The sequence below is a fragment of the Delphinapterus leucas genome, chromosome 7, assembly GCF_059928025.1.
Source record: "Delphinapterus leucas isolate spDelLeu-1000000601 "Yukka" chromosome 7, BTC_Dleu_Yukka2, whole genome shotgun sequence".
Lineage (NCBI taxonomy): Eukaryota > Metazoa > Chordata > Mammalia > Artiodactyla > Monodontidae > Delphinapterus > Delphinapterus leucas.
The window spans coordinates 66,146,242-66,166,717 of NC_143135.1; the positions used below are offsets into that span (position 1 = coordinate 66,146,242).

Sequence of the window (20,476 nt, forward strand, 5' to 3'; positions counted from 1 at the left end):
TTGATGATCACATGTATTGTAGGCTTCTTCATTGCCTGAGTGAGTTTCTAGTTTGATTCGAGTCAATAGCATAGGAGTTAGGGCAGGTTTGCTAAAGTACCCGAGGTGTATGCTGAATAGTCTTGATGTATTAATCAGTATTAATGTTGTGAAATCAATATCTGTGTGTATTCTTTACCACTTCCAATATTCCTGTTCTGCACCTTCTATTAAGGAACACATTCAACAGAGCTACTTTTCTATCTTTTCTCCGTTCCTTTGTGAATGGTAGTATTTAAGGGGGTTATTAAATATATTAAAATAGGTAGACTGAATTTCAGATGAATGAAGAGAGAGGTATTTACAGGACTTGTATGCTTCTGGAATCCTCCTGGGATTTTTTGCTGGCAGCGTAGCCTGTAAATATTTAATATTTTCCAGAAATTATCCTCAGGGGCTCAATCCATTAACTCAAGTGCATGCTGCAAAAACAGCCTCATATACTATTGACAGTACGTGAACAGAGGAAGGAAAGAAAATGAAATGGTTTTTCTGTCAAGTGCCAGGATTTAGTCATCTCTGTGTTCTATGGATTTAGTTCAGGGCTTGGCAATACTGGAAGTTCTAAATTCAACTTTGCTGAAATTAGTGAATGAATGAATGAATATATCATCCAGGGTTTCATTTAAAGAGCTTAAAGCACCACAACCTTTTTCTATTGTCTCCCTGAGTGTCCTTGGCAAAGCCAATTTCTAGTGCAGTTCAGCTATTTCAGGAATGTTTCCCATATACCAGTAGATGGCAGTACCTCTTCACTTCTCATCTTTATTTAAGAGAGAAAGGAGGCAAGAGATTGAAAAAGAAAGGGATGGAAATGAAAACAGATAAAGATAGATTTTTAAATTCAGCACATTGTGTTTATTTAATTTTTATGAATGGATTTTTTTTAAAGTGAACTGTTAAGAAGCAGGGGCAAGTAAAATATGTCTTAAGTTAATTGGAAATAAGTCATCAAACACAATTAACTTTGTGCTAGCTCATCAAATTTCATACCAATGTGTTATATTTTGATTAAATGACACTGTGTATTTTCTTCCAAAAAATAAGCTCATCAAGACCCATGTGGAATATATGGTTTTTCCGTGTAAATGTCACCTAGTTCCTTGCCAAGGTGAGTACTCCAGGTGTGGTAGGCATCAGTTTTTTTAGGGTTTGGGGGTTCTACTTTGTTTTCAGCCTGGTACCTTGGAGAGTGCTTAGGGAAAACCTCAAACTATTTTTGTCTCCAAAATGTTTAAAATTTGTTGAGCAGCTCAGGATGCTGTGAACATCCAGACAAATGCATGCCCTAGCACTGAAGCATAATACAGAAAACTGCCCCAACAGGAGCTCATTATACATTTCCACAGAGACTCCCAATATGTGAAACACATTGATGCATTCAAAGTGCATCTCTGCCACAGTAGTTGTTAGGGAGCAAACTGAGATCACCAATTTCATTTCCTTTAGAATGAATCCTTACTTGAGGCTTAAACCATGAGTGCCAGAATAATTTCCTCAACCTCTTCCCCTCATTATATTCACCATTCCTCCATCTACTTCAGCCTTCTCACACTGACCCTGCTACAAAAGGAAAAAACATGACTAAAGCCTAGGGAACAATTCAGAATTTTAACTAGTGGGTCCAATTTCCACTTGATATTTTGGTATCCTCTTATTTAGCCTGTTTTACAATTTGTCAACAGCTGAAAGCACAACCTTAAACATTTTTCTAATCTACAACCATTGTTAACTGCAGAACACAGGTCATGGGAAAAATACATTTTTCTTGAAAAGGAGTATCTTCTCACATATTTCTCATGAAATTCATTCCTCTGAAAGTAAACTGCTATAGGGATAGTTTGACTAATTTTATATTGTATTCAGATCTGTATTTTTATTTAGTTGTTAATATTTAGGAGATATATAAAACTAACTATATAGTTATAGTAGAAACAGGAACTGGTAGGAATGATATAAACAAATTGCAAAGGACACAGAAAGATACTTCATGTTCACAATGAACATATGTGTTTTCCCTTGACCTACCTGGAAATAACAGAATGCACACAAGTCAACCATTGCAGATACATACTCTATTATAATTTTTGATGTTTGTGTATGTTTCCCCATTAGACTTTAAGACAGTTGAGGGTAAGAAATGTTCACATTAATTAATTCATACAATCATGCTTTTATTAATCACTTATTGCATACTTAATATGCAACAGATTGGGGATAAAATAATGAATAAGACATAACCTCTGCCTCTAAGAAACCTAAAGTATGTAAAGGCAAGGCAGACACATACAAGTAAGGTCAATAAATTATGGGTGCCACGATGGAAGTATGTATTGGCTACAGCGGTATCACAAAATCTTTACTGTCTATAGGAATCTTTACTGTCTATAAGAATGTAAGGTGGAGTGATGGAAAGCTTCATTAGAAAGGAACTCTTGAACTATTTTGAAAGATGTACAGGAGTTCACTAGATTGAATAACTGTGAAGCAGAATATTCTACACAGAAGGATCAGTGTGTGAATTTAAAAAGGGCGTACATAGTGTGGTTTATTTGAAAAGTGAAAATAATTTGTGTAAGAAAGTGCAAAATATAAGGTGGTAAATGTATATAGCAGTATGGTCAGGAAAGCTTTTCATGTCATATCAAGAAATTTGGACCTTATTATCTGGGCACTTAGAGTCAGGAATGGGTTCTGAAGGAAAGTGACAATCTTATTTGTAGTTTTGAAATTTCACTCTGACAGAGGTATAGTGGACAGATTGAGGGGTATTTGGGGTATTTGAGGGGCATTTGGCAACAATGAGATATGTTGGGAGATTGCGATAATTTAGGCAAGAGATGGAGGATGAGATGAGTCCAAGAGAAAAAATTAACAAGCTCAGTTTTGGATAGATTTCAATTAAGGTGCCTGTTGGGATTCCAAGAAGAAATATGTAGCAGCATTTGGAATCAAGGGAAAACTCTGGATTAGAACTGCGGCCTTGAGAATCTATCCATATATAAATGCTGGCTAAAGCCATGGATATGGATGAGACCATCTAGTGAAAATGGAAAGAGAAGAGAAGAAAAGACAGACCATTGGAAAATGGAATATTTAAGGTGTAAATGAGTAAAAAGGAGCTCTAAGATGAAAAATATGGGAAAGGCAAAAACCAAAGAAGGAGAAAGTGGCCTTGTAGAAATTAAGGTAGGAATATGACAAATGCAGAATAGAGGTAAAATAGGGTAAAAATTGACAAGAGTCTCTTGAATTTGGCCATTAGGAAGTAATGAGGGTCTTTTCCAGAGTGGTTTATATGGAGTAGTGGGGTAAAAACCTGAAGGTTGAAGTTTGAAGAGGGAGTGGGAGGTGAGGAGGAGGAGATAAATATATAGATTATTCTTTCGAAGAACTTTATGGAAGGAGAAGAAAGAGATATCAACTAAGTGGGTGTTAATGTATATATTTGGAATTGATCTTACCAAGCACACTTTGTCATCATTACAATACCATTTGCAGACAAAAGTGTGATCCATGTAACACCCAGAAACATTCATGTTCTATAAGTGAATGTGATTCTCTATCTTAGAACACTTAGCTATATAATCAGGTAGAACAATTAAGGTGTAGTATGGTCAAAGATGAAAGCTTATGGCCTTGTAAGGGAGAGCAGAGTGGAATCCATAGCTCTAATTTTGAAAATTCTCTTTGAGTTTTCCAGATGGATGGGGTTTGTCCTTGCTCAGCATAGTTTTGTCTTGTGGCTTGGGAGCAGATAATTCCATAAGCTATGTAAATGCATGACTGAATGGAATGAAGAGGAACTATTAACTCATAAAATGTGAGAGGTGGAAAAGTTCTCATCAGTCATCTGATCACACAAAGACCTGTATTCTGAAAGTTATAAGATCTGATGAAAGAAACTGAAGATGACACAAACAGATGGAAATATCATGTTCTTGGATTGGAAGAGTCAATATTATTAAAATGACTATACCACCCAAGGCAATCTACAGGTTCAATGCAATCCCTATCAGATTACCACTGGCATTTTTCACAGAACTAGAACAGAAAATTTTAAAATTTGTATGGAAATACAAAAGGCCCTGAATAGCCAAAGCAATCTTGAGAAAGAAAAAAAACTTAATAGCTTTATTAATAGAATCTTATTTTCCTAAATAAATCTGTGTAATACCAATATACAACACTGATAGAAGTGGAATTTAATTAATATAAACTTATAAATTTAGATTTATAATAGTTATATATTTTGAACTTAATAAGAAAATTAGTCTGTTTTAATGAACACAAATGTCTAAAAATCTGAACCTGGAAGTTGCAATTATATTATCCCACAGCATCCAATTTATTTATGTATTTTGCTTCGATTGTACTCTTCAAAGAAACTCCTGACTCACACAAGTAAGTTGTTGTAAATGGTAACAATTTTTAAAACATCATATTGGAATCTTAGGAAACTCAGCAAATAAACCATCTGAAAGGGCAGGGACACTTAATATTTGTCTATTCATACATGGATTATAATTAAGACTATTATGAAGCACCCGTTAAGTGTATTATAATGTATGAAGTTTTTTTTTTTTTTTTTTTTTTTTTTCGGTATGCGGGCCTCTCACGGTTGTGGCCTCTCCCGTTGCGGAGCACAGGCTCCGGACGCGCAGGCTCAGCGGCCATGGCTCACGGGCCCAGCCGCTCCACGGCATGTGGGATCTTCCCAGACAGGGGCACGAACCCGTGTCCCCTGAATCGGCAGGCGGACTCTCAACCACTGCGTCACCAGGGAAGCCCATGTATGAAGTTTTTTGAGGCTTAAATTTAACTTAAGAAAGGCTCACCCTCTCATAAATCTTTTATTGAATGATTATTGTACAATGGTCTGCAGCTACAAAAATTGAATAGAGACATAGCCTTTGCCCTTAAGAAATTTAGTGCAAAGGGAAAATTAGACTCATAAAAATAAAAGCAGCAAAATATCAAAGATGAACTGAAAGAAGCATGCAGTAATGTATAGGCTACAGTGGAGAAACAAAATGAGGAGAGAGCTCTATATTGAGGTTGTGGAAGAGAGTTATATGAAGCTTCCTGGAGGAGATGACACTTGCTCTGTTGTGAAGGATGTTTAGGAATTTACCAGGTTGACAAAGTTGGGGAGAAAACTAGTAGCTGATAAATGATATTATGTCTAAATGATTGAAAAGTCCTCCTACCATTATGTAACATTTGCTGAAATTCTTGTCAGAGATACAAGAGTCAAGAAATAATTCTTATATAGTAACAATAAAACCACAGAATGGTATTATCATGATATGATAATGTATGAGTTTACTTGTACAAATTACCATACCACAAAGAAAACATGGACCAAGCAGAAATACCCAAGCATTGACTGGTATTTGTGTATGTTGCCTGAGTGCTTTAGTAGTGTACTCTCTGTTTATGAGCAGACATGTACAGGCCTAGATTTAAATAAAAGGTCAGTGTCACAGTATAAGCTTTATAGCTGATGACATATTTACAAAAAATCAAATATATGTAACCATGAAAGCAAGCTAAACATCGTTTTCAAGGTTTATACAAAAACACATTAATATATTGGAGACTGGCAACAGGTGAAACTTTGGCTTATAACACAATTTAATATTCACTTATTCATTCCCACTTTTTATTTTTAGAAATTTATTTATTTATTTTATTTTTGGCTGTGTTGGGTCTTCGTTGCTGTGCACAGGCTTTCTCTAGTCGCAGCAGGCGGCGGCTACTCTTTGTTGCAGTGTGTGGGCTTCTATTTGTGGTGGCTTCTCTTGTTGCAGAGCACAGGCTCTAGGCTTGCGGGCTTCAGTAGTTGTGGCACACGACCTCAGTAGGTGTGGCTCGCGGGCTCTAGAGCACAAGGCTCAGTAGTTGTGGTGCACGGGCTTCGTTCCTCCGTGGCATGTGGGATCTTCCCAGACCAGGGCTCGAACCCATGTCCCCTTCATTGGCAGGTGGATTCTTAACCACTGTGCCACCAGGGAAGCCCTCCCACTTTATTTTAGATACTTAAAAATATTTAAAAACTTAAAGAGATATTTGTATACTCATGTTCATAGCAGTATTATTCGAGATAGTCAAAAGGTGGAAGAGACCCAAATATCCGTCAACAGATAAACGGATTAATAAAATGTAGTGTATAAATGTAGTATATACATGCAGTGAAATATTATTCACCCAGAAAAAGGAAAGAAATTCTGACACATGCCACAATATGGATGAAACTTGAGGATATACTAAGTGAAATAAGCCAGTCACAAAAGGACAAATACTGTATGATCTCACTGGGATGAGGTAAACGAGTAGTCATTCTCATAGAAACACAAGGTAGAGTAGTGGTTACCAGGGGCTGGGGGAGGGGGACATGGGGAGTTGTTTAATGGGTGTAGAGTTGGGTTTTGCAAGATGAAAAGTTCTGGAGATTTATTGCACACCAGTGTGAATATACTTAATACTACTACACTATGCACTTAAAAATGGTTAAGACGGTAAATTTTATGTTATATGTATTTTAACACAGTTAAATACATACATATATTTAAAAATTAAACTAGAATAAAAGACTGATGGAACCCCTGCAGCCACTCTGGAACACAACTTAAAAGCCATTGCTTTACCCCATCAGCTCAGAGGTGAAACCTTAATGTAGAGCACCTAACCAAGTTGCCCACATATGCCTAAAGTGTTTGTGGTAGAGCAGGTCTAGGACTCTTTGTACCTGACTCTGAGTTGAGTTCTTTCTGTGATAAAACACTTTTTAAAAATCCCACTTTGTCCTCAAGAAAGCCTGTTCCTATCACTAGCACTCCTACAAGTAAAGGAAATTAATACGTATTACATCTGTTTTGATCTTTCCTTTGTTCTGGCAGATAGAAAAAATATTACGTTTCACTCTTCATTTTGAAAAAGAATGCTAGAAAAATGCAGACAGTGAATAGATATTCAGATTTAAGAGTACACAAATTCATTTCCATATTAATAATTAAAAAGGGTTTCTTGTTAAACTTGGATATCTTTGCTTCTTGTGGTACGAGCACTAATACATTTGTTTGATTTCTTTGTGGTTAAATTGTGGTCATAAACTTATATTACAAAACAAATGAGCAAAAAATGAATTTATATAGGGTTTGACTTAATTATTGTATGAGAGATTTTATATCATTTTAGAAATGAGTGGCATCACATTCTACAATCCTGCATCTTGTAAAACTAAATAGCAGAAAATTAAAAACAGACTGAGAACATGTTTAAACTAAAAAAAAAAAACCCTTATACTCCAATACATTTAACCAAATACAGGTTAACTCTGGGAAAACCTATAACCATTGCAATTTGCTTAGTTGTGTTCACATGCCATGATATAACTAGAACAAAGTCTGCAATTATGCAAGTAGTAAATGTAACAGCAGTCCTTGAAAGTCAATTGTACATGTTATGATAGCGTATACTTAATTCATCTCATCTATATCAACAACTATATTTGGATTTGTAAAGAGAAGCATTTTTTTGTTGTCTTAATAGTAAGGCTTGTTATGCACCTGTTAAATGTATTACAATGCATGCGGTGCTTTGAGGCTTAAAGTTGACTTAATAAAGGCTCTCCCTCAAATGGTTAATGGTGGAGAAAGACTAGACATCACTAACAAAGATGCTGTGTGAACTTTGTGAACAATTCTCTCAATGCCTCTCCTTGATTCACTTTATCTTTTGCATATTTTTTGCTTCTTCTCCCATTCTCCTGCCTTTCCACTTTTTGTATTTGATCTGATTATCTATTACCTGTATTCATGTACTAATTATACAGCTTTTCCTTGATTTACATATGTTTTCTTTGTTCTCTGTGACTGACTGTAGGAGACAAGTGTGTGAAGAAGTTAAGGGAGAGGAGTGATAAGCGGTAGATAATTGTGTAATGTGGCTGAAAAGATTGAGGCTTTTGATATGAGTCATAAGGTCACAAGTTACCTTTGCAGTTTAAATATCTGGATTTGACTAGAACGCTGTGAATAGGTGTTCAAGGAATGAATTTGAAAGGAGGAATCAAAAAATAGATATTTATCTTTGCCTAGATAATGTACCAAAGATGTAGGAAAGCAATGCTGTACCAAATGTAAAGGAGAAAACTCAATCCATGTTTTTCTAGAAAAATTATTTTCAACAAGAAAAAAATTTGAGAAATATGTTTCACTATGTCTGATTCTAAGATTATTGCATATATCATGTTTTCCCAAAATTAAACATCCAATTATTTTTTTAAAATTCTTTTTATTTTTGACCATGCCCTGTGGCAGGCAGGATCTTAGTTTCCCAACCAGGGATCAAACCCATGCCCCCTGCATTGTGAGTGTGGAGTCTTAACCACTGGACCACCAGGGAAGTCCCCTTTTTAGAATCTAAATTTCCTAATAGTGTGATAAGTCTCTATTTCCCCAGAATGATGTAGGCTAAAGTATTTCAGCTAATGGAAAGATCTTGTTAACTGAGGCTTGCCAAAGAGCTCATATTTTGCACTGGATTCTAATGTTTTGAAACTTGTAACAAAGAATTAAAATTTATTAAATACCTCCAATAATTGCTAGTTCCTTACCAAAACTTCTTAAACATTGAAAGTATAGAATTAGAATTCTTCAGGCCTCTGTTCCGTGTTCCATCATTCTTTAAAAGTGTAACAAATTTAATAAGATAGTCATAAGTATATTTTTAAAGAAAGCTACTTTATAATTATACAGTGGCTTTGTAACACACTCCTTATTTATAGTTATCTAGTGTTTTTGTAAAATACTATGTACATTCAGCTCTGAATATCTTGATTGCAGGGACTTAGCTTGTTCCTCTTTGAATCCTCAGCATGCTTCTTTGCATATAGCGAATAGTAAATATTTACAAAAATATTGAATTTGTGACTTAGGGCTTTTCGTTCTGACATAGGAAAGAGGCTGAAATCCTAGAAGGCTACCTATTAATGATATTTTCTCAATATGATACTGTGTCCATAAAGGATCAATAAATATTTGCTCTCACTAGGAAAGATATTGGAAACAAAATGAAAAAAAGTGCTTATCATAAATTACCCTAAATTATTGAAATAGCTACATTTGGAAGTTCTGGTTCTCAGCCTCAAGAATGCTACAGCATATCTGAAGACAATTTAGAGAAAGTACACACAGCTTTTATTAGTAGAGATCAGAAAGTATAGGCTTTAATTTGACCTTAGTTATAAAAAAGTATCTTACATTAGAATTGAATAAGAGACCTATAGGAGAACATAATTTTGGACCTTATTTTCCTCTCATGAATTAAGTACTTAAGTGACTGTGAAATTGCCCTTCTAAGCAAAAGGAAAGAAAACAGGAAAATATTTACACTTCTGTGATTATAATGTTTCTACAATTAAGAGTCATGTTGGAACAAGAGCCAAATAGCAATGGGATTAACTAAGTAAAAATCTACACATCCTCTGTTTCTTATCATGATTATATGAGCTTTTTTCTGTATGTTTGCTGAGGAGGAGAGAACAGTCCAAGATATTCAGCTATTTAACTATGATTTTTGTGGTTAATTTCCCAGAAACGTAGTATTTGTATATGAGGTTTGTGGTGACCAGAAAACTTATATGTTTGTTATAGGTTATTCTATTTCCTCACTCAGCCAATAAAATGTTTTTTTAATGGAAAATTGAATTTTCTTACTTAAGCTGTAAATTAATTTATTAGCTTTGAGAAAATTAATTCAGTGCTCTATAAATGAACTCCACCATCATATAATCAATTCAATACCATGTGTGGGTTTTGTGGTTAAAAAGAACGTTTTGACTAGCTCTCCTCCATAGCTGCCAAAAATTAGTGTTGCCTTTGACAGATCTAATTTAAATGCAGTATGAAGCTTGGAGCCTTTTACATGCATGACAACAGCTTAAAATATAGGACTTTCACTTAGAAAACATAAAATCTGGGAGTAGTAATCACCTAAGATTCATGAAGACAATGGATATTGTTAACATTGACTTATTTACTTGGAAACACTTAAACTTGAAAGAGTAAACCTGAGACTAATGAGAGTGTATAAGTAAATACTAAGAAATGTTAAAGGCTTAAACATGAATTAGGTCATTAAGGTATTAGTTCAATTAATGACAGATGAAGTCAAGATTAAGGTAGGAGAATATCACTAAACTTTTTGAGTTTGTATTAGAAAACATTACTCTGCTTCTTTACCAAAACATCTTTAGATGGTACCATCAAAGTATTATTGGATTAGATAAAATGAATTATTTTGGCTAGTGTTAGAAATCTGTATATGTAAGAAATATATTAAATATTTGCAATTAGATGCTGATATTTACAATATTTAAAATATATTCTAATAGAGTTACCATATGATCCTGCAATCCCACTCCTGGGCATATAGCCAGAGAAAACTCCAATTTGAAAAGATACATGCACCTCAGTGTTCATAGCAGCACTATTTACAATAGCTAAGACATGGAAGCAACCCAAATGTCCATCAACAGATAAATGGGTAAAGAAGATGTGGTACATATATACAATGAAATATTACTCAGCCATAGAAAAGAATGAAGTAATGTCATCTGCAGCAACATGGCTGTAACTAGAAATTATCTTATTAAGTGAAGTCAGACAGGGAAAGACAAATATCATATGATATCACTTACATGTGATATCTAAAAAAAATGATACAAATGAACTTATCTACAAAACAGAGAAAGACTCAGAGACATAGAAAACAAACCTATGGTTACCAAGGGGGATAGTGGTGGTGGTGGGGAGATAAATTAGGAGTTTGGGATTAACATATACATACTACTATATAAAATAGGTAAACAACAAGGACCTACTGTATATCACAGAGAACTATACTCAATACCTTGTAATAACATATAATGGAAAAAAATCTGAAAAAAAAATTATTGAATCACTTTGCTGTACACTTGAAACTAACACATTTTAAATTAACTACACCTCAATAAAAAAGCATATTCTAACTTCTACCTTCTAACATGCTCTATGTAGAATTTCCCTTTCCTGTCTCAGGCAATCCCATAACTTTCTGGTTACTTTTGGGTAAAAAAAAAGTCTATTGCAGTACAGTACAATTTAAATCAGTTGAGTATTTTAAGTTCATGTTCTTCCTTCTGCATAACTTTTGCTAAACCTCAGCCTGAGGGTCTCATTGTAAAGAAGGGCAAAATCAGCTCTTTAACTCCTCTCCTGCCTTTTTCTAGGATCAGAGAGGGGGAAATGTGCAGAAATATTTTTACTTAATTGGTGCCTTTGTAATCTTCTTGGTTTTCAATGAGATGGGTATGGCCAGCATTTAAATGGTGACTCTTTCATGTGGAACATGTGAAGTCATCACATATTTTGTAGGTTTTCCCACTGAACAGCTTTATAATGTGGAAGCCATTCTCTTCACACCTTCCTTGAGTTCTCTTTCCCCACAGTATATCATTTCTGTTGTTGCTGGAATCAGCTTCTGAGGTGGCTACTGAAGCCCATTTACCTTCTTATCTGGCTCATGGGAAATTCCCACACCCTTATCATGCCAAACAGTCTGAATGTTGCATGTCTCACTGCTGTCTCCACTTTTCACTTTGCATAATCTCTCCACTCTCTCTTCTTTCTTCACAAATGATCTTGAGGGCCATAGGCAGATGTCCGCCTAGAGAAGGGGATACCATCTTGTCTTCTTGCGTGCACCCCAATCTCTATAAATTGTTCTGTGGGAGCCTCCTTATTGGAATGAGAGGAGCAACATTTATCCTTCCTTTGTGAAGGAAGGATGTAAAATTTTACTAGGATATCTACACTTCCTACAACTCTATTCATGGACCCTTTTATTTCCTTTTTTTTCTCTCATATAGTCTTTTTTATAGCAAGGAAGCACTCATTTATTCTCCACTTAAATACCATACTTAAGATTAAAAATCACGTTTGGCAGTGTACTGCAGAATGCTAAATAAGACTTCACACGTGTCGCTTTGGATTTCTTTATATCTTGTTATGTTTTTCATCATCCATTGGAACAATTAGTTCAGTTTCCTAGAAACATTTGAACAGTAGTTACGTGTTTGCCCAATAACCCAGTACCCTCCGGGTTTTTGAAGTGAAGAATGTTACTTGTACAAGTCAGAATCTGATACCAATTAAGTGGTGACAGCTTTGACAATAAATGAGAATATGCTCTTCCATGGCTAAGAAGGGAGACTGCCACAGCTGACAGGTCCCAAAGATACATGGAGTTCTCATATAGTCTTGAGGGGTACCAGGAGGGTTGATGGTATCTATTTCTTTCAGTTAACCCTCCCAGAAGCTCTCTTTAGAATGCTTGTGGTGGCACTTGGATGAAACTCTAAAGCAATTGGAAAAGTCAGGTTAACAATCAATTACATATATATTGAGCTGGAGATTTGCAGGAATACTTTTTCTTCCAATGTATTTTTTTATTCTCCCCCTTCCCCAATTTTCAGATACAATAAATGGCTTGAAGAAGATACTATTTAATGAAATATTAAAGGCTTTAGAATCATTCTATCCTCCATGCTTTCTCTCTTTAAACCTGAAGACTCATCTATCACTTAAAATTCAACCCCCTCTTTTTTTAATTTTTTACCAATTTCTCATGAAATTAATTATTCATTTAAATAGTTCTCAACTTTCTCCTTTGAGACATATGATGACATTATGATAAAAGAAGAATAAGTTTTATTACTGTGAATTTTTTTATAGCTAGTAATTATTTAAATGGTTGGAAGAATTGTAGTTCATCTCTTTCTCACAGACATATAAGGGCCAATACAGAGTATGTACATCTACGGGAAAAAAAATTAAATTCATATATACTTCATGCCTGAAAAATGTTTTCATTTATATGTGTCTATATGTATTTTGTGGTATTCAGAATAAAAATAACTTTCCTCTCCCCTCAAAAAGAGTCTACTTCTAAGAAGACTAAGATAAGATTTCTTCCATTTAAAGACAAGTTATTTACTTTGAAAAGTAAAATATAATAGTTGATTAAAAATTCAGTTTTTTGGACTTCCCTGGTGGCCCAGTGGTTGAGAATCCGCCTGCCAATGCAGGGGGCACAGGTTCAAGCCCTGGTCCAGGAAGATCCCACATGCCGCGGAGCAACTAAACCCATGCGCCACAACTACTGAGCCTGTGTGCCACAACTTTTGAAGCCCACATGCCTAGAGCCCGTGATCCACAATAAGAGAAGCCACCGCAATGAAAAGCCCATGCACCACAGCGAAGAGTAGCCCCCACTCACCGTGACTAGAGAAAGCCTGTGTGCAGCAACGAAGACCCAACACAGCCAAAAATAAATATAAAGAAATTAGTTTTAAAAAATTCAGTTTGTTAAATCTGATTGAAGATTCAGTCCAAAGCAATTTTGGAAGACTAGTATTTTAATTTGCATGCTGTAGTTTTTTTATGCATTTATCTTATGCAGCTGGCTTTCAGTTTTGTCAAATAGTCAAGCAACTGTTGATAGGTGTGTTGAATTTAGTAAGACTGCCTTCCTTACTTAAATGATCTGTTTCCGTTGAACTGCAAGTTAAAGATGACCTCATGCTTGCTGACATATTATTAGTGATTGATTGTTAAAGGAATGTTGATATTTCCTTATGATGTTTATTTTGCTTCTTCATATATCATGTTGACCTTATTTTTTGTCCATTGTACACTTTCTGTTTTCTTTGAGAAGGACACCAAGATAAATGTTCATAAAACAAGTTATGAATTACATCATGGAAAATATCCAAATAGGAATTATCTACTTTACAAGTACCAAATCTATCTCTTCTAAAAATATAAAAATAAAAAATAAAAGGCCTTTTTTGTAGGTCAAAATTTTCTCTTATTTACGCCTAGTATTTATTTTATCTTTGAGTTACCATTACTTAATAATATAAAAGACTCTTTTAAAATTTTTCTAATACAGTAAGTCCTCTACATATGAATGAATTCCATTCTGAGAGTATGTTCATATGTCCAATTTGTTTGTAAGTCCAACAAAGTTAGCCTAGGTACCCAACTAACACAATCGGCTATAGAGTACTGTACTGTTATAGGTTTATAATACTTTTCACAAAAATAATACATAAAAAAACAAACACAAAATATAAGGAAACCATTTTTAATCTCACAGCACAGTACCTTGAAAAGTACACTAGTACAGTACAACAGCTGGCCTACAGGGGCTGGCAGCGAGTGAACAGGCAAGAAGAGTTACTGACTGGACAAGGGAGCAGAGGTGGGAGATGGTAGAGCTGAAGAATTGTCAGCAACAGGAGACGGAGGCCAGGCTGCAATTTCACTCACGCCTGACATCGATGTCACAGGTTCTGGTTCCTTGCTGGATTCAATTCTATCTCCCCTCTTGAAAAAATGATCTAGTGATGTCTGGGTAGTAGCTCTTTTTTTCTTGTCATAGATGACATGGTAGCCCTGGATTACATTCTGAACAGCTGCTGCAACCTTTGTGTACTGTTCTATGTTTGGGTCCTGTGCCTTAAAAACTAACAGTCGTTGCTCAAATAAAGAAAATCCCCCTGCCATTTCCTGCATCGTGAATCTCTTGGGTTCTTCGGTTACTTCTTCCTCTTGTCTTCTCTCTTCATCCTTTCTCTGGGCCTCCAATGTCATCAGGTCTTTGTAAGCTCCTCGTATTGCACAGCAACAGTACTGTAAAGTACACAAAAGCACAACCACCTGTAGAAGCTGCACACACGTGACAATGTACGCCAGACACGTGAACTAACTTACGTGATTGGACATACAAACGCATGTTTTCATCCTTGAAAATTTGCAACTTGAAGTTTTGTATGTAGGGGACTCACTGTATTTTGTTATAACATGTCATCTAACTGAAAATATTAAAAAAATTTAATTAACTTAACATCTTAGAGTCATTTCATTAATTCACTCATCCTTTTATTCAACATCTTTTTCTAAACACCTGCGCTGTACCAGCATTGAGCTAGATCCTGGAAATATGCTGGTAAACCAGAGACAAAATCTCTGCCCTCATGGAGCGCAGCAGAGTCTGGTTATGGAGATAGGAAAAGAAAAATAACTAATAAATGTATAAACTAGAAATTTAAACATTGATGAACATCTGAAGAAAATAAGCACAGGGCTCTTATAGCACTTAGTTCATTGAAAATTTGTGTGATAAACTCATCAGTTATTTGGTGTCAAGTATGCATAAGACATACACATACTCTTTCACTCTCCTAAGAAATCACTATAGTTTGCTTGAACTTTAAACAAAATTCCGTCAAATATGGCTTTTCAATTATGATAGCTTTGCTATTTTAAAAATAATACACAATCACAAGTGAGGTAAAATGGACACAACAAGAAATTTAGTTTCCACTAATAGCCTGTGACAACTGTGAACAACATGGGATACATGTGCCCTTAGGATGAAGCCTAATTCTCCAGCCTTATCTCTCACTGTTCTTCAGTAACCCTTCTCCACCCATGTTCCAGTCTTAGGGAAGTCCTTGCTACTGAACATGTTTTATTTTTTCTTGCCTTTGGCCCTCTGAATGTACCATCTCCCATATTTTCTACATTCCCTACATTTTGTCTCCTTCCCTCCCCCTACAGAGCTATCATGTCTCAATTTAGACTAGTGGTTTTCAAGGTGTGGTCCCCAGAAGCATCAGTATTACCTGGTCTTGTTAGAAATGCAAATCTCAACTTCCATCCCAGACCATGGACTCAGGCACTGTGGGGTGGGACCCAGCAATCTGTGTTTTAACAAGCCTTGCAGGTGACTGATGTACATGCCTGCTAACATTTGAGAAATCCTGGTTTAAACTTTTTCTAGAAAGTCTTCCCAAACCCTCCACAGATGAGTGAGTCTGTGTATATAGACTTCTTATGTGTATTTCTAACACAGGGTTGGCCAAACTATAGCCCCCCAGACCAAATCCAGCCTGCAACTTTTTTTTTTTTGTAATAAAAGTCATTGGAATAAAATCACATCCATTTGCTATGTCTATGGCTCTATTGAGTTACAACTGCAGGAGGCAACAGAGGCTGTATGGCCTCCAAATCTTAATTTATTTTGTATCTGCCCCTTTGCAGAAAAGAAAAATAGGGCTGATTCCTGCTCTAATGCTGTAACATAGCACTTATTACACTAAATTATCATTAGTTGTTTACTTACTATTCCTTTATTGCCAGGTACTTTTCTGAATTCTGGGATGCATTCACCCTCATGGATCTTACATTCTGGTGTGGGTGGAATAGACAATGAACAAATAAATATTATTCCCTTATTCAATAACATGATTGGAATTGTATATTGTTCACTATGGTGTCTGGCCCAGTGTCTGGTTCATAGTGGACATTCAATAAATAACTGTTTTTTTCCATTTTTAAAAATTGAAGTATAGTTAACTTACAATGTTGTGTTAGTTTCAGGTGGACAGCAAAGTGATTCAGTTCAGTGAAACTTTTTCAGAATCTTTTCCAGTATAGGTTATTACAAGATACTGAGTATCGTTCCCTATGCTATATACACTAACTCCTTCTTGTTTATCCATTTTATATACAATTGTGTGTACATGCTAGGTAACCATAAGTTTGTTTTCTATGTCTGTGAGTCTATTTCTGTTTTGTAAATAAGTTCATTTGTATCATTTTTTTAGACTCCTCATATAAGTGATATCATATAATCTTTGTTTGACTTACTGCACTTAATATGATAATCTCTAGGGTAAATATCTATTAATTAAATGAATTGCCAAATGAATGAATGAAAAAATGCCACAGAGTGACAGGAAAGGCAGTTCTGTTTGTACATGAGAGTCAGAGTACATGTAACTGACCTGTCTTGGGATTATTTTACTCTTCCCTGTTCATAGCTAATATCCTGAGATTCTACACTCAGTGAGTCTCAACCCTCATTTGGTGTTTGATTGCCACAAAAAGTGTTACATACCTCAGATAATATTAAAAAATTTAACTCAGCTTTAAAGTTTTAAAGTAATACATTCTTTTAGGAGAGGAAGCAAGGTTCATATATATATATATGGCAAGCACAGTGAGTCGTGAGCCATTTCTGCAACTCCAGTAGTTGGGAATGATCACATTCTACCTTACTATGGTATTTTAAGATATAGGCTATAAATATGAAAAATACTTTGGATCTTGGTTGAGTGGTTCATTATTTAAAGCACCAGGATAGCCTTATGTAAAATAATATTTATCTGTATTGAGAGGGTACCCATTTTACTTTATGTTGTTTACATCAAGAAGAAATTATGAAAAAAACCCCACAACATTGTAAAGAAATTATACTCCAATAAAGATGAAAAAAGAAGAAATTAATCTCAAGTCACTACCAATTATGTATTAGTCATACTGATGGTAAAAATCCTGATCCAACATATTACTTTGTTCACTGGCAAATTCTATCCAATATGATCAAGTAAGAAAGGACTTTATTTTATTTCATCTGGGGATATATGTATATGTATAGCTGATCACTTTGTTATACAGCAGAAACGAACACACTATTGTAAAGCAATTATACTCTAATAAAGATGTTAAAAACAATGAAAACTGCTAAAAAAGTGAATCAGGAGCTTTAAGTTAGTGACTTTCAGATGGAAATAAGAAAATCATGAACAGCTGAAGATTTCCCTGCATTTGGAGCCAATTATTAACTCTACCTATGAAGCTAGTATAGATATCCAGCCAGTGAAGGTGCCAGATTATTTGTACATTAAAGTACCTATTTTGATTTGTTTTATGATTAAATAAAATTGAGGAGATAGCCAATGTGTTTTCCAAGTGACCATTTCTAATTATGTGACTTGATACTCAGCCTATTCACAGAAAAACCCCAGCAGAAAGATATACAGCCCAAAGTTTTGATATTGGACATTGAGCACAAAGTTGTGCATATAAAATATATAACGCAGTGCTAGGCAGGTAGTAAACACTCAATAAGTGATGGCCATTGTTACTAACCAGAATCCAAAAATTGACTTTCGAGAGGGACATGTTTTCCGATTCAAAGATGAGAGACAACATCCCAAAGATCTCCTCTCCCTGCAAAAAAAAAAAAAAAAAGATTCATGGAAGGGATATCATTTGAAGTAAGTCATAAATAATAGTTAATATCTGAGAGATAGAAATGGGAGAGAGTTCAGAGAAAATGGCAGGCTACATGTACATTTCTGTTGCCCTCTCCTTCCCCTTAGAATTACTCATTGAGTGGAGCAGCATCCAAAGAAAACTGGGTCTGGAAGCAGAGAACAAGGTCTTGCCTTTGTGGAGATCCTGGCAGGAAGCACATACATAGGACTTACCTCTTATCTGGGCCTGCCCAGATCCTGGACACTACAGAGAAGATTTCTTGTTGGACCAATTAGAGCTTTGTGCTTCCTGAAAAGAAGTTGGTCCATTGAGGTCTATGGAGCACTAAGAAGAAACTAGCACCTGCCCATCCACATTTGCTGTAAGAACTTACTGATCCCTCAGGTCCCTAAGTACCTCCCCCAATGCTGAAGAATTTGGAAGAGTTCTCTTTATCTCTTTTACTAGAAAGAATTAACCAATATAATTTATGGGAGTAGAGGGATTTTCTCCTTTGGACTCAATAGGTGGTCAAAAAACCTCAAGCTGATATATCCCCTGCTCAGAGGGCCAGACACAGCATGTCTCCCACAAATTGTGGGATTAGAATAACTTGGGACTGAAAGTAATGGGAGAGGAATGCATTATAAAAAGAGTGCCCTTGGAATTGATGGGTAACCATTAGTAGAATGTAAAATTTCCGTAGAACCTCCAAACTGACTGACGAGAGGAACGAGATAAAGGTAATTTGATCAAACAAGTAAAAAAAAAGTATGGAAAAAATAAAAGAGAAAACAGCAGTGTATAATAGGGACTTCCTGGGTGGTCCAGTGGTTAAGACTCCATGCTTCCAGTACAGGGAGTGTGGGTTCAATCCCTGGTCAGGGAACTAAGATCCCCGTGTGCCATGCAGCATGGCCAAAAAACCCCAATGTATAATGGATAGAGGAATTATTGAACAAATTATGCTGCACCTGTTCTTTGGAAGTTTATACAGCATTAAAGAAAATTAATAAAAACTATATAGTTTGAACTGGAGGTAAAATTTCTATGAGGTATTCATGAAGAAAAAAATCAAAATGTAGAGAATTATAATGTGATCATATTTTTATAAAACAAACAATGGAAAATCTAGATGACTATAAGTTTGTGTGTGCAAATATATTTGGATTGTGTATGATTATATGAGCGTGAAGAATAATGTAGACTAATAAAGATTTCTAACATGATTTATGGGGTGAGGGTAGGAAGGGCTTATATTAACAGGAGGTAATGTGAGTAAATATGCAGAAAGAGAGGGGGCTGAGGGAGCCAAGAAACATAGGAAAAGCATAATCAACAGTAAGTTGATCACACAAATAAAAACAAAAATAGGCTACTGTGAAAAAAAATTCAAAAAAATGGAAAAAAAATTATGCAATTAAAATAATACAAGTACATTTATGTGTACAGAAGTGGTTTTAAAGGAAAAAATTGGAATGGGCAGAGGTGTACCAGACAAATTAAAAACAAAGAAAGGCAGGAGAAGCAAAGTTGATATTAGACAAGTCAGGAATTTTAGGTTAAATAGGATAAAAAGAACACTGTGTAATAATAAAAAATAAAAGAGTAGTAAAATGCAATTCTTTATGGAAAAGAACAGTAATAAACTTATATTTTCCAAAACCACAGTAGCTGATTATATAAAGACAATTTATTAAACCACAGGAGAATTTGATTAAAAAAATTAAATTAGGATATTTGGATTCACATTTATAGACCATGACAAATCAGGTAAACAAAAAGAAGTTCAGATGGGAAGAAATTGAATAATATAATCACACTTTGTGTGTGTGTGAGTGTGTGTGTGTAGGGAGAGAAAAGATAGATAGATAGAGAGAGAGAGAGAGACAGAGAGACAGAACCTTGCATCTCACAAATAGGAGACAATTTTTTTAATATCCATGGGATATTTTTAAAATCAGTGTTCCACTTGCTGACAAAGAATAAATGAAAATATTTTAAAGTAGAGATTTTACAGATCACATCCTCTGATAGTTAATTTTATAATCTAGAAGTTCTGAAAAATCAACTACTTGGAAATTAAGAAACATTCTCTTAGATAACCCTTAGATGAAGGAGGAATTCAAAAGTGAAATTACAAATTATCTAGAGAGTTATAAAAGGAAAACTCTACACTGAAACACATGGGACACAGATAAAGGTATTCTCATAGAAAAATTTACATTTTAAATGGTTTTATTACTAAAGAAGAAAGACAAAAAGTATGGAAAGTTGGTATT

General features: G+C 35.1%; 1 non-coding gene across 1 annotated transcript; it reads right to left on the reverse strand.

Moving 5' to 3' along the window:
* Positions 1 to 12,200: 12,200 nt before the first annotated feature.
* On the reverse strand, positions 12,201 to 12,331 carry LOC115802218 (small nucleolar RNA SNORA24). Its single transcript, XR_004022636.1, has one exon. It is a non-coding gene; the product is annotated as a small nucleolar RNA SNORA24 (small nucleolar RNA).
* Positions 12,332 to 20,476: the final 8,145 nt, after the last annotated feature.